The sequence below is a fragment of the Lactuca serriola genome, chromosome 9, assembly GCF_051521515.1.
Source record: "Lactuca serriola cultivar US96UC23 chromosome 9, Lser_US96UC23_V15, whole genome shotgun sequence".
NCBI lineage: Eukaryota > Viridiplantae > Streptophyta > Magnoliopsida > Asterales > Asteraceae > Lactuca > Lactuca serriola.
This window is the reverse complement of record NC_136416.1, coordinates 17,258,862-17,272,266: the sequence shown is the minus strand read 5'-3', so window position 1 is coordinate 17,272,266 and position 13,405 is coordinate 17,258,862. Positions and strand designations below refer to the sequence as shown.

Genomic DNA, 13,405 nt, shown 5'->3' with positions numbered 1-13,405 from the left:
TCTTATTTGCAGAGTCCAACAAAATCCCAAATGTATTTAGCCCACAAACCCTAAGCCCATTTGACAAGAGTCCAATCAGAGAGCGTACGCGGGGCGTACCTCTCTGGTTATGCTAGGCGTAATGTCGTTCTACGCTGACTGCTATCGGGATAGTTGACCCCGTATGCTGGGCGTACTGAACTTACACTGAGCGTACGCGGGGTTTTACCAAAATCCTAATAAGTGATTAATGGCTTAAGCCCTTAAGCCCATATCCCAGATCCATCGACCAAATATGCCTTGGGACCATAAAGTTCAGGACTTTATCACTTTGGACGTCTAGAAAGTCTTTCACTCATGGTCTTAACCCATTAAAACCTTCTTACTTCATGCATGGGACAAGTCTAGCCTTTGGGAACTGATTTTTATCACTTTGGACCTCTCCTAAGGTCTGAAAGGACAACTTATTTCGTCTAAGACATCACATGCATCTTCTTGGGACTCTTGGGACAATAAGAACTCCATAAGGTTAAATGTATATATCTATAAACAAGAAAGCACAAATTTTCAATCTTTTTACCTTATGGCACAACACAACTTCAGATCTATAGCCTTGCTCTCCTCTTCTAGCTCCTTGGAGCAATATATTCACTTCAAAAGTCCAAAATGCACACTAACTCACACTTCTTCACACACTCTAGGGTTTGGGATGTTTTATGAGGGATGGAGGCTGAGGATGAGCAAAGGAATGAGCCATAAGGGTGTTTATATAGTCCTCAACCCCGGATATTAGGGATTTCATCAGACATAAGTACGCCCAACGTACTAGGGCGCGCCTAGTACGCTTAGTGTACCCTTATGTACGCTCAGCGTACTACTTCTAGTCCCAAAGTTGGAACTTTAGTCCTTATACTTCTCGTGACCCAACACCTCCAACTCCGGGGACCAACAATGACAACTAATAAAGGAAGAAGGGTTTTCAAGATATACCTGCAAGGTTCACGGTGTTACAAAACACCTTGTGGTTTTACATAAAATGATGATTATGACATTTATATGTTTTCTTTATATCCACACGTGGATCTCAAGCTCTACACTTTTTGTTAGTATATCATGGATTAAGAAAACCTCCAGGCTAATCTATATTGATATCTTCTAGTAGATGCCTATTAAGAAAAGTGGTCTTTCTTGAAATCTATTTGCTATATCTCATATTAAGAATATGAATTTATAGTAAATAATATCCTTGTTGATCTAATCATAGCTACTTGTGAAAAGGGTTTTGAAGGTTCCCAGGAATGCCAAGCGAGGACCTGAATTCACTTGGGAACGAGAGGATCAGATGAAACTAAAATATCCTCATCTTTTCGCGTAGTTATTTTGTAACTTCTTATTTGCTTAAATTCTAATTTCGGGACGAAATTCCTTCTAACGGGGGGATGACGTGACAACCCGAAATTTCCATTTTGTACAAACATTATCAAGTCAATAGAAGTTAGAACAGTCGCAGTAAATTTTCAGACTTTTCCGTATAAGTTTGAATATTTCAGGGTTTACACTTAAGGAGATATCAGGAGAGTGGATGCACTAGGGTTTTGTGCAACTCTGTTATTCCAAAACTCTATTATATTAGAGTTCATTTCGTGAATAAAATATTTTCTGCCAAAAATCCCAGGACTATATATAGAATTATGAGCCATATTCATTCATTATTTACATTTCCAACTAGAGAAAAACCATTTTCTCTCTCACGGATCTTCGGGTTTTCATCCCAAATCGTGAGTAACTCTCTCTAGTTCTATTATATGGCTTATAATGTGCTTAATAACATAGATTTCATAACAAAACCGCAAGATTCGAGAGTTTACCGCCCAAGAACACCTTCGGGAGTAAACTCTTTTATAAGGGTAAAATGATGCCTAGTCCCTTCCCCTTGTTAAGTAACTACCTTAGACTTGTATGTAGGTGTATATAAGACTAGAAATCATCCATGAACACCAAGATTAAGGTGTTCACGGCCCAAGAAGTTCTTGGACCGTGAACTCCAAACTCAAAGGCCAAAGAGTGCCTTAATCACTCCTAAAGCCTTGGAACAATAGCCTTGATTTACTCCTAGTTATTTAGGGACTTTAAAACATCAAAAACCCATCCCCACGAGAGATTACGGTCGTAATATCTAAGGGAAATGGTCCCAAGGCCGTGAACTCCTCAAAGGAGTGTATTCATGCCCTAAGCCCTTCCAAGGATTAAACCACCAAGTAGAATTGCTTCTAGGGATCATGTAACTCTTCAAAACGCAAAATGTCATTAAGCTTAGGAGCTTACGGACATAAACTCAAGAGTTTACGACCGTAAACTCCTTGTGTGAGGTTTGCTTCGTTTGTAATTGTAAATTTGGAAGAATGGGAGTACGCCATGCGTGCGTACGTATGCTTAGCGTACTAGGGCGTGCCCTAGTATGTTAGGCATACATCAGCGTATGTGGGGCATACTCGCCACGTGTAGAAACCCTAAATTTTAGGGTTAAGCCCAAATATAATCATCCTTATAGCCTCATTTCCCTCACCTCTTCAGCCTCCACTCCCCTTGAGACATTTTTGCAAACCCTAACCCTTGAGTGTGTGTTTTAAGCTTAAGTGTATGTTCTTGGTGTGTTGAAGGAAGAAAGAAGATTCATTGAGGAGCCTTGGTGTGGAAGCAAGCTTGTAGATCTGGGATCTTTGTCTCTTTGGGAAGCTCCAGAAGGTATAATGCTTTGATCTTGACTTATATTCTAAAGATCTAGCCATGTGAAGTTTTATGAGTTTTTAGTCCCTTTTCTTGGACGTAATGAGTAAAAGCTACTCTAAGACCAAAGGAGTTGTCCTTTCAGAAGATTTAAGGTGCATTAAGTCGGAAAAATGCTATCTTGACTCATTTAGTGTGTGCATGCAATATATAGAGGTCGTAAGTGGTTAAGACAAACTAGGGTTTTGGTTTTGGGACTTATTAAGGCATGCATAACCATAAAGTTGTAAACTTTATGGTTAGGATCACCTTTTTAAGTACGTCGTTGAATTAAGTGTTGGATTAGTGTCTAAGTCTATAACTGTTTTGGTATGTACTTGACCCGATTATGACCATGGTCCTTTTGGGTTGCCTTCACCATAGCAATATGTAGGATGAATTAAGGAGAGAAAGGTTTAATTATGATTTATCAATATATTATAAGAATAATATATTAAAGGAGAAATCATAATGTTTAATTAATATTAGTCAAGAATTAATTAAGAATTAATTTTGTGGCTAAAAGAGATTAATTAAACTTAAGGGACTGGAATTGTAATTATAAGATAATTGTAGGGCGGGCTAATGGTCTCCATAGAGTGGAGTGGACGAAATTTATGGGGAAGCCCATAAGATTTCGTCCATGACTCTAAAGAAAGGGATCCATGGGCTACTTAGGGCCTAAGCAGTCAGATTAGGGTTTCCTAGTTGAAAACCCTAATAGCCTACATGTATATATAGACCCCTAAGGCCCCAAAAACGTGACAAGGAGTTCCTCTAGAGTTTCTAGACATTTTGGGCAGCCTCCTCTCTTCTCCTCTTCATCCAAGTTGCTTGGTGGTGTTTGTGACTCCATTAGTGGTGCAACACTTGAGGCACTAAGCTTTCTGAAGCCAAGGATTAGATTGTTATTGCTATATAACAATCAAAGGTCAGATCTAAACTCTATTTTATGCTGATATGATTAATTGTATGCTAGATCTAGGGTTTATAGCTTTGGATATTCAATTGCATGTTCATTAGACAAACTAGATCCAAAAGCTATTAGGGTTTGCATGTACACCATAGGTATGATGTATTGCACAAAACCCATCATTAAGCACTTAATGGAGATATTACACCGCTACTGTGTACGTTGGGCGTACCTTGGCGTACGCTGGGCTTAGGTGGTCAACTGCCTATTTTTGGTTAAGGGCAGAGTACACGGCGCGTAGAGGTCGGTCGTACTCAGCTGGGTTGACTTTTTGTTAACCGTTGACTTGCGATGACATTTGACCTAGTTTGATCCTAAGGGCATTTTGGGTATTTGTTATGAAGCCTAAGGTTGGGTCTTTCCCTATGTATAGGTGATCTGTAGAGTGGACTCGCAGAGCGATATTCTTTTCTTCTATCTTTTCAGGATCTGTGAGGTGAGTTTTCCTCATTGTATTTACAGGTCGAAGGCGCCAAGGCAGGCTCATTTGTTTAATAACCTGATATTTGTTGGAATGCTTAGTATGGAATAAATATGCATGCTAGTTTTGATATGCTAGTCTGGTAGATCAGTAGGACTTCCTGTGATATTGTATGTATGATTATCTATATATGTTAGTATATGTTGTATGCCAACATATTATGTGGGTTGGGTTGAGGTTGTACTGCTCCGTACGGTAGCCAACAAACCCTAGAGCAGTCCATATATAAGATGAGGGACAGGTAGGGCATTCCAGACTCATACTAAGGGCTCATGAGCATTCCTGATACGAGCTAAGGGTCGAGTAGGGCATGCCAGACTCATACTGAGGGCTTGGTGGTATTCAGTCCAAGGACTGATCTGGTCGGGGAGCAAGGCAGACATAAGATGTAGGCCCCGAGGGCAAGCCAGACTTATGTTGTGGACTCAGGCGTAATCCAGTCATTTCTAGGATTTAGAGGGATGAAGGATGAAGATATTAGGGTTAGGTGATGATATAAGGAGTTTAAATAGGGTCCTAGACCCTAAAATAGGGTCCTAGACCCTAAAATAAGGTTTGGGACTGATTGGAGTACGCCTAGCATACTTCATGTATGTCATGCGTACTCCAAAAGGATAATCGCAACCATTTGGCTTAGTACGCCCATCGTACTCAAGATGTATGCCCCGCGTACTGACCCACCTACCAGTACACCATACGTACACTCGTGTACACCCCGCGTACCTGGTGAAACCCTAGTTTCACCAATCTTCCGAAGGCCATAACTTATTCATTACAAGTCTGTTTCCGACGATTCTTATATCCATGAAAAGTTAACGAGAAGATCTACGCTTCTACCAACTCATACTATCCTAAAGACCTTCCAAACAAAAATCTAATTTCCATAAAAGCCTAAACTAAACCTTTACCGAAATACCCATAGGCTCCAAAACACAAACCAAACACCCGGATCACCTCAATTACATTACTCGCATCCAAATGGTTCTATGTCTCACCTTTTCCAAAGGCCCTAAGCTTTATGATAACTGATCTCAGACCACTGCCTCGAATTAGAAATCGATTCGGAACAGGGCGTTACATATTAATCGAGCATTCATGTCGGTGGAGGTGGTAGTGGTGGTGGGTAGTAGTGGCGATGATGGTTGGTGGTAATGGTAGTAGTGGTAACAATGATGAGTGGTGGGTGGTGGTGGTGGCGGTGACGAGTGGTAGGTGATGGGTGGTAGTGGTAGGAGGTAGGTAGTGGTGGCTGTAACGGAAACAATCGGAGGTACGATGGCAGTGGAGGTAACGGGGGTGGTAGTCGTGGTTGGTGGTTGGTGATGGCGGTGGTGGTGGCAGTGACGGGTGGTGTTAACAGTTATGGGTGATAGTTGCGGTGGTAGGTGGCAGTGATGACGAATGTAAGTGGTGAGGGTGGGTGGTGGTGGTGGGTGGGTGGCGGTGATTGTAGTAGAGGTTATGTTATTAAATAAAACACTGGTAATAAGGTAATTAATTCCATCATCTTTTTGATGGAAATGTTTAAATTTAGGATTTCAATTTCATAAAACAAAGTTGAACAAAACATTGAAATGTAGTTGAATTGTATTCCTTTTCCTCAGAATTTCATCTAAGTGTTGGTAGTAAAGTACAAATCTTGGTGACAAACACTGGCGGAGGCAATAGGGGGACTAGTAGGTGTGCTGCCCCCTAACCTTCTCTTATTTTCCTTATATTAGTTGTATCATATATTATTACTTTATTAGTAATATGTAACAACATGAATTTTCAAAATAATTTTTCGTTTTTAAAACATTCATTCATTCATAAAATAATGTCAAACACATTGTAACAATTGTTATTATCACAAAACATCTCCCCAGAATCTCTACAAAAACTCCAATGCGTGTGTGTACGAATCATGCCGGCGCCTTCCCGTGCTCATCACTAGTACCTGAAACACATAACACAACAACTGTAAGCATAATGCTTAGTGAGTTCCCCAAAATACCACATACATCACATACGCCACTCAAGGCTATAATACGACCCTCCTGTCGATGTGTCTCAGCGGGACCCTCCAGTCCTGTAGCTCGTTGGACCCTCCGGTTCGGTCTATATCATCATACAACATACATGTGACATCCCCAAAATCACGGCCAGAAAAGACCGATTTTGTTTATGCTTTATAAAAATCAGAGTACTTCATTTTATAAAAAGGTTGCGGAATTTGTTCCCAGAAAAACATGGTAAATACGTTATTAAAACATTTTCAAAGAAACGTATTTATTTCATTTTAAAATGTTTGGGATGTCATCGTTAATACCGAAACATAAGCATAAACAGAACTTACAATGATTTACACTAGTGATCTACATCTCTTTTAAATCTCTCAGTGTAATGTCACTTCACTTCGTCACCTGTGATATATATAAACTGAGTGGGTCAGGTTGGGAAACCTGGTGAGTACATAGGGTTTTCAACCCACAATAATATAATTATTATGTTCAATCAAACAATGAACCCAATTACCCATCCCCATTATCTTCTTTACTCTTTAAGGATTTAACCTAAGAGTCATCTATCCTGCATTCGTTTATTCCCAAGTCCCTTACTTCCAGGGTTATGGGACTGGCACTAAATCCATAGCTGCCAATGTTCGTTCATAAAGCACTAATTCCATAGCTGCTATAGTCTATTCATCGGGTACTAAATCCATAGCTACCAGTCTTTATCTAATAGGTATTAAGTCCATAGCTACCAATGTTCAACAGGTACTAAATCCATAGCTACCAATTCCTACAGGTACTAAATCCTTAGCTACCAGCGTCTAACTAATAGGTACTAAGTCCATAGCTACCAATTCCCAACAGGTACTAAATCCATAGCTACCAACGTCTAAAAGGTACTAAGTCCATAGCTACCGGTGTTTGTCCCATAGGCACTAAGTCTATAGCTGCCAATGTATACTCACGTCATCTTCTATCTCTCATCATTCATCTACCCATCTCATACCCAACATTTTCGTATATATAAAATACATATACAGTTTAAGTCCTTTAAAACATGTATAAAACGTTCAACCAGCATAGACAACAAGTATTCAGATAATGTGCACACATAGCACGTAGTTTATATAAAATACTTCATATCTATGTGTAAGATGAAAGGGACTATGCACTCACAACACGTAATATATATTAAATACTTCATATCTATGTGTAAGATGAAAGTAACTATGCACTCACCTGAAAGGTGGTGAGTCAGCACTCGGACAGCACTTCGTTACTCTTAAAACAATTATCCCTTGACGAAACCTAGTATCATTACAACTAGAGTTTAGTCTAACGCTTGACGAGACTAATTTAATAGTCTAGCTATTATTACTATTATATAAGCGTTAAATAACACTCAATATAACTCATAATAATAGCCTAAATAATTATTTTAAGGTCCTAACAATGTTACTATAATTAAATAAAATCTATATTAAATATACTATAGGCGTAACTCACTTACAGCGGGTTTTTATTAAAAATCGGGCTTCGCTGGAGCAGCGTTTCCGAGCCGAAAGCTTTTCTTCTCGGAGTCGTCGGGCGCTCCGGGGCTTTCTTCTCGTGATAGGGAGGTTCCCTAGACTTGGGAGGGGTTTAGGGAGGTTAGAGAGAAGTCATAGAGAGAAAGAAAGGCTTATGGTGTGAAGAAAATATGAGGAGTTCACCCTTGTATTTATAGGAAGTGTATAGTAAAGTAGTCTCCAAGCTTCGTCCGTAACTTTTGCATACGAGCTCCGTTTTTGTCTGTCTTTTTACTGTTGAGTTCCTATTAATGAGATCTTCAACTTTCATTTAGACCTCGTTGGCTAATTCTCATTCTATCTCGGATTTACAAAACTGTATCAAATTCGTCGCGCTCGAAAAGTAGGGACTAAGCTTCGTCCATAACTTTTGCATACGAGCTCCATTTTTGTCTGTCTTTTTACCGTTGAGTTCCTATTAATGAGATCTTCAACTCTCATTTAGACCTCGTTGGCTAATTCTCATTCTATCTCGTATTTACAAAACTGTATCGAATTCGCCGCGCTCGAAAAGTAGGGACTAAGCTTCGTCCATAACTTTTGCATACGAGCTCCATTTTTGTCTGTCTTTTTACCGTTGAGTTCCTATTAATGAGATCTTCAACTCTCATTTAGACCTCGTTGGCTAATTCTCATTCTATCTCGTATTTACAAAACTGTATCGAATTCGCCGCGCTCGAAAAGTAGGGACTAAGCTTCGTCCATAACTTTTGCATACGAGCTCTATTATCGACGTTCTTTATATCCACGCGTTGGTATTTATGAGTACTACAACTTTCATTTAGATCCCATCGGCTAAAAATCGACCGATCTAAAATTCAGATTTCGGGCTGTGCACTGCTATGCTAAATCTTAGAAAAATCATAACTTCCTCATACGAAGTCAGATTTGGGCGTTCTTTTTATCGATGTTCTTAGTTTAACATATTCTACGACTTTCGTTTAGATCGCTAAGGCTAAATCTCGCTCTATCATAAATTCACTATTTACGCTTCCCGGTATCGTGCCAGTTCCGTCGCGAAACTTCAACGGGTCATAACTTCTTCGTTATAACTCGGTTTTCGGCGTTCTTTATATGTACGAAAACCTTGTAAAATACTCTACAACTTGGTTAAGATTATTTATTCTAAATAATCTTTTGTCGAAAAGTCGTTTTCGACCCCTATTGCCTCTAATTTGACTAGCCCAGATTTGCGGGCGTTACAATTATCTCCCCCTTAGGATGATTACGTCCCGGAATCATCAACGAAACATGATCGTATAATGACTCCATACGTCATCTCTTCATCCTAGGTAATATTTATAACTTCTACATTCCTTCAATTCTATCTCTTAAACTCATTGACTGTAAGAGTACTCGATCGTGCACCTGCTCTCTACCTCAGGTTAGACTCCAAATTATGACCTTCAATTCACAATCTCGATCCTTGCTGGATATGGACTTGAGATAAGTTCTTTTATTACTACTATAGATCGATGTGTCATATTCTAATGACCTATCATCGTATGTTGCAACACTTAGACTTAGGTCTCTTATAGTTAAATTCTAAAACAGACTATGCCTTCCTTCATGTTCTAATGTGATATAATCACACTTTAACATTAGGCATTTCTAGCCACCAACTTCTTTAACAACGAGTGCGATACTTCTATTGATCGCTTTGATTTCAACCTTTTGGTTTAAGTCAGACGCTACATCAAACTTGGTTCTCTGAACCACACAACATACTCATCGTAGTCGGACTCGATTCGATATGACCACTAGGGTCGTAATATCAACAATCTTCTTAGTCATTACCGAAACGATGGTAACAACACACTTGAATAAAACGAAATCAATTACTAGCTTCTTGGTAACCTTGTGACTTTCCCTGATCTAAGTGTGAGTCCTGTGCTTCCGGTAGTATAGGCCTCTACTACCATTCACACCTACTCATACTCGTCCCAAGTATTGTCTCGCAGTTTCCTAAGTCACCATGCAACAAATCACACAATCATTCGACACATCAGATAACAAAACGAAGGTTTTATATTAATTCTTGAAACAATTACATGCTAGTTCTAATATCGTAGTCGTACGTTTAGAATCCTAAACACATAAGGTTTCCAGATCCGGTCGGCAACAGACCATAGATCCGATCAAACTATAGCATAACAAATCATTTAGCACATAAAAGCAATTTAGGCATCATTCCTAAAATAAGCTAGTGCTCACACCTCACAATCATCGCTTAGCATTCTAAGTTTAAGTCTAGAAATAAATCCATATTCCTAGTTCGCTTAAACTAATGCTCTGATACCAACTGTGACATCTCCAAAATCACAGCCATAAAAGACCGATTTTGTTTATGCTTTATAAAAATCAGAGTACTTCATTTTATAAAAAGGTTGCGGAATTTGTTCCCAGAAAAACATGGTAAATACGTTATTAAAACATTTTCGAAGAAACGTATTTATTTCATTTTAAAATGTTTGGGATGTCATCGTTAATACCGAAACATAAGCATAAACAGAACTTACAATGATTTACACTAGTGATCTACATCTCTTTTAAATCTCTCAGTGTAATGTCACTTCACTTCGTCACATGTGATATATATAAACTGAGTGGGTCAGGTTGGGAAACCTGGTGAGTACATAGGGTTTTCAACCCACAATAATATAATTATTATGTTCAATCAAACAATCAACCCAATTACCCATCCCCATTATCTTCTTTACTCTTTAAGGATTTAACCTAAGAGTCATCTATCCTGCATTCGTTTATTCCCAAGTCCCTTACTTCCAGGGTTATGGGACTGGCACTAAATCCATAGCTGCCAATGTTCGTTCATAAAGCACTAATTCCATAGCTGCTATAGTCTATTCATCGGGTACTAAATCCATAGCTACCAGTCTTTATCTAATAGGTACTAAGTCCATAGCTACCAATGTTCAACAGGTACTAAATCCATAGCTACCAATTCCTACAGGTACTAAATCCTTAGCTACCAGCGTCTAACTAATAGGTACTAAGTCCATAGCTACCAATTCCCAACAGGTACTAAATCCATAGCTACCAACGTCTAAAAGGTACTAAGTCCATAGCTACCGGTGTTTGTCCCATAGGCACTAAGTCTATAGCTGCCAATGTATACTCACGTCATCTTCTATCTCTCATCATTCATCTACCCATCTCATACCCAACATTTTCGTATATATAAAATACATATACAGTTTAAGTCCTTTAAAACATGTATAAAACGTTCAACCAGCATAGACAACAAGTATTCAGATAATGTGCACACATAGCACATAGTTTATATAAAATACTTTATATCTATGTGTAAGATGAAAGGGACTATGCACTCACAACACGTAATATATATTAAATACTTCATATCTATGTGTAAGATGAAAGTAACTATGCACTCACCTGAAAGGTGGTGAGTCGGCACTCGGACAGCACTTCGTTACTCTTAAAACAATTATCCCTTGACGAAACCTAGTATCATTACAACTAGAGTTTAGTCTAACGCTTGACGAGACTAATTTAATAGTCTAGCTATTATTACTATTATATAAGCGTTAAATAACACTCAATATAACTCATAATAATAGCCTAAATAATTATTTTAAGGTCCTAACAATGTTACTATAATTAAATAAAATCTATATTAAATATACTATAGGCGTAACTCACTTACAGCGGGTTTTTATTAAAAACCGGGCTTCGCTGGAGCAGCGTTTCCGAGCCGAAAGCTTTTCTTCTCGGAGTCGTCGGGCGCTCCGGGGCTTTCTTCTCGTGATAGGGAGGTTCCCTAGACTTGGGAGGGGTTTAGGGAGGTTAGAGAGAAGTCATAGAGAGAAAGAAAGGCTTATGGTGTGAAGAAAATATGAGGAGTTCACCCTTGTATTTATAGGAAGTGTATAGTAAAGTAGTCTCCAAGCTTCGTCCGTAACTTTTGCATACGAGCTCCGTTTTTGTCTGTCCTTTTACTGTTGAGTTCCTATTAATGAGATCTTCAACTTTCATTTAGACCTCGTTGGCTAATTCTCATTCTATCTCGGATTTACAAAACTGTATCAAATTCGCCGCGCTCGAAAAGTAGGGACTAAGCTTCGTCCATAACTTTTGCATACGAGCTCCATTTTTGTCTGTCTTTTTACCGTTGAGTTCCTATTAATGAGATCTTCAACTCTCATTTAGACCTCGTTGGCTAATTCTCATTCTATCTCGTATTTACAAAACTGTATCGAATTCGCCGCGCTCGAAAAGTAGGGACTAAGCTTCGTCCATAACTTTTGCATACGAGCTCCATTTTTGTCTGTCTTTTTACCGTTGAGTTCCTATTAATGAGATCTTCAACTCTCATTTAGACCTCGTTGGCTAATTCTCATTCTATCTCGTATTTACAAAACTGTATCGAATTCGCCGCGCTCGAAAAGTAGGGACTAAGCTTCGTCCATAACTTTTGCATACGAGCTCCATTTTTGTCTGTCTTTTTACCGTTGAGTTCCTATTAATGAGATCTTCAACTCTCATTTAGACCTCGTTGGCTAATTCTCATTCTATCTCGTATTTACAAAACTGTATCGAATTCGCCGCGCTCGAAAAGTAGGGACTAAGCTTCGTCCATAACTTTTGCATACGAACTCTATTATCGACGTTCTTTATATCCACGCGTTGGTATTTATGAGTACTACAACTTTCATTTAGATCCCGTCGGCTAAAAATCGACCGATCTAAAATTCAGATTTCAGGCTGTGCACTGCTATGCTAAATCTTAGAAAAATCATAACTTCCTCATACGAAGTCAGATTTGGGCGTTCTTTTTATCGATGTTCTTAGTTTAACATATTCTACGACTTTCGTTTAGATCGCTAAGGCTAAATCTCGCTCTATCGTAAATTCACTATTTACGCTTCCCGGTATCGTGCCAGTTCCGTCGCGAAACTTCAACGGGTCATAACTTCTTCGTTATAACTCGGTTTTCGGCGTTCTTTATATGTACGAAAACCTTGTAAAATACTCTACAACTTGGTTAAGATTATTTATTCTAAATAATCTTTTGTCGAAAAGTCGTTTTCGACCCCTATTGCCTCTAATTTGACTAGCCCAGATTTGCGGGCGTTACAATTATCTCCCCCTTAGGATGATTACGTCCCGGAATCATCAACGAAACATGATCGTATAATGACTCCATACGTCATCTCTTCATCCTAGGTAATATTTATAACTTCTACATTCCTTCAATTCTATCTCTTAAACTCATTGACTGTAAGAGTACTCGATCGTGCACCTGCTCTCTACCTCAGGTTAGACTCCAAATTATGACCTTCAATTCACAATCTCGATCCTTGCTGGATATGGACTTGAGATAAGTTCTTTTATTACTACTATAGATCGATGTGTCATATTCTAATGACCTATCATCGTATGTTGCAACACTTAGACTTAGGTCTCTTATAGTTAAATTCTAAAACAGACTATGCCTTCCTTCATGTTCTAATGTGATATAATCACACTTTAACATTAGGCATTTCTAGCCACCAACTTCTTTAACAACGAGTGCGATACTTCTATTGATCGCTTTGATTTCAACCGTTTGGTTTAAGTCAGACGCTACATCAAACTTGGTTCTCTGAACCACACAACATACTCATCG

At 38.8% G+C, this 13,405-nt stretch overlaps 1 long non-coding RNA gene across 1 annotated transcript; it reads right to left on the bottom strand.

The window, feature by feature from the left end:
• Positions 1-5,890: 5,890 nt before the first annotated feature.
• LOC145076713 (uncharacterized) lies at positions 5,891-11,681 on the bottom strand. Its single transcript, XR_013692767.1, has 4 exons — positions 11,444-11,681; positions 11,173-11,241; positions 6,535-6,601; positions 5,891-6,135 (listed from the first exon to the last, which is right to left on the bottom strand). It is a non-coding gene; the product is annotated as an uncharacterized LOC145076713 (long non-coding RNA).
• Between the last annotated feature and the right edge of the window lie 1,724 nt (positions 11,682-13,405).